Here is a 2,658-nt window from a genome sequence, read left to right as displayed (position 1 = left end):
ACAAGAAAAAAAAGCTTGTCAATGGTGGTAGCCAGGCATCATCTAGTTCTTCTAGAATCAAGATTGTAGAGGCAGTGATGTCTGCGGTCCATTAGTCCATTGGATTAATTGTTTTCTTGAGTCTTTGATTCACTTTATCCTCTTTGCCATGGACAGGAAGAGACCAATAGCTAGCTGCATGTGAGACCGTCATTGGCATGCTTTAAGAACCCGGTCAATATTTACTGAAATAGGATGTAGAACATTGTCTTTGTATACTATGTTATGGCAATTGACCTAGATGGCTGTTGATATTGTGGTACTAAACCCCCAAATGTTTTATTATGGCTAAGAAGTTTACAGAACTTTTTCACCCCATTTCCCCTATGTTCTACAATATCCTTGGATATATTTGTAGCACATACAAATACAATGTAGAAATTCCCTTTGCTAAACTTATATTGTGAGTATACCTCCATTTGCCTTCCCATTTCTGTTCAGCTTGCAAATCTGCCTATGTATCTTTTTAATTATTGTTATTGTTTGGTATTACTGTTACTAAAGGTTTTGGTAGACTTTTACTCTCATATAACTCCCAATGTCTTCCTTTGCCTTGGTCATGTTGTGCTAACCTCCTCTTTATTGCATACCATCTTTCCCTTCACCCATATTAATAAATGTCTACTTCTTAGTCATTGATTCCCCCCCCCTTCCCTTCCCTTCACTCCCCAGTAGCCATCAAAGCGTGTGCCTTTCTGCATGCAAACCTTTTACTGAATTCTTACTATGCGAGTCACATACAATGTCTGTCCTTCTGCAACTGACTTGTTTGACTCAGCATAACACCCTTTGGGTATCTCTATATTATTTAGTGACCCTAGTCATGGCATTCCCCATTGCGTCATATGCATGTGAAAGTTGGACATTGAATAAGGAAGACTGTAGAAGAATAGGTGCATTTGAATTGTGGTGCTGGAGAAGAATGTTGAAAGTACCATGGACTGCTAGAAGGACAAACCAAACTGTCTTGGAAGATATAAGGCCAGAGTGCTCCTTAGAAGCAAGATGTAAGTAAGTAAGTAAGCTCCTTAGAAATAAGACTTTGTCTTACATACTTTGGACATACTGTCAGTAGACACCTTTCCCTGGAGAAGGAGATCATGCAGTGGTGGAAGACAAATAACTTAACACCTGGTTCACTTCCCTAATGATAGTTTTACTTATTAAAAAAAGATATATCAAAAGGTAGTTTATTATTGCACACAGTTAATACTTAAAGAACAATAAAAGAGGTACACAAAACTAGATTATGCTATACAAGTTTCAAAATATTAATGAAAAATATTAAATAATATCTGACTAAAAACAATAAAACTCTTGTTTAAGGTATTTCCATATTGCTTCTTGATTGGTGTTCTTACTTAAAATATTCTTCACTTTCATTTGAGCATCATCCACTGGGATTTAGCCTTAACCAGCTTTTCACTGTAGGAGTAGGATCCCATTTCTTTAGAGGTGAGCCAAATAGACAATAGTCATTTGTCTGGTATATTAGAAATAGGTGACAAAAACAATTAAAAAATAAAAATAAATAAAAAAAGAAATAGGTGACTTCTCTTCTCTGAACTTGTGTTCTCCTTTGAAAAGTCCCTTTCTGCTTCTGCTGAACTTACAGCAATTGTTCTGACAATATTATTAGCTCTGTGAACACTTTTAGGAATTCCATAATTCCCTAATAATACTCATGGGAATTTGGAGCATAAGACAAAACTGAAACGAATGACAGCATGTCACCCTCTGGTTGCTTGGCACGCTTTCCCTTTATGTCCTGTGTTTGTTTACTGAAGTAACAAATGCAAGGGAATAAACGCATAGTATTTCATCAATAGTATAGCGAGTTTTATGAAATGAATAAATAAATCACAGGCATAGTTCTGTCTAATTTCCAATACCTATGGTCAGAATGAACAGTACTACGGACACAGAATATGCTGTTGCACAGATAAATGTTAAAAAAGAGTAAGGAGTGTAAATTTTGGATTTCCACATTGGGCAACTGCCCAGTCACCAACTCAGAGAGAACCCTCATGGAATTACAAGTGCCGTTTTAACAACAGGTTCGCCAAACTCAGTGAAATATTTAGGTATCATTTCTGCTGAACTGGTGCAAACCGGGTGAATCCCACAACTGACATCATGCTTGGTCAGCAGAGGGGAAGCAAAGAGAGGCAGGCCCTCAGTGAGATGGACTGACACACGGCATGCAGCATCGGCTCAAACATAGGAACAATTGTGAGCATGTCACAGGATGGGGCAGTGTGTCATTGTCCGAAGTGACTCGATGGCACTGAAGAACAAGAACACAGGCTTTACTCTTGTTTCCCCAAAATCCACTACTGAAATCTGCACCAGCAATCTGGTAGATAACACCATTAAACACAGAAACATAAGCACAAAATCTATTGGAAAGCAAGGCAGTGAGCACCATTTGGTAGCATTCTATAATGAAGAGCTTCTCAGTGTGAAACATCGAATGGAGTAAGCCCCTTGGACCCTACCGACGCCTCCATTCTCTCTCAGCATCACCGGACCATTCAGCGCCCTGCGAGGGGCCAGTGAAAGAAGGTAGAGGCAGAAGATGGCGCTATTGTTCTTGGAGAAACAAGATGTAACCCACTT

Source organism: Echinops telfairi, unplaced genomic scaffold (assembly GCF_000313985.2).
Source record: "Echinops telfairi isolate 266 unplaced genomic scaffold, ASM31398v2 ScPeMD7_1;HRSCAF=3_0, whole genome shotgun sequence".
NCBI classification, from domain to species: Eukaryota; Metazoa; Chordata; class Mammalia; order Afrosoricida; family Tenrecidae; genus Echinops; species Echinops telfairi.
This window is presented reverse-complemented; position numbering follows the sequence as displayed.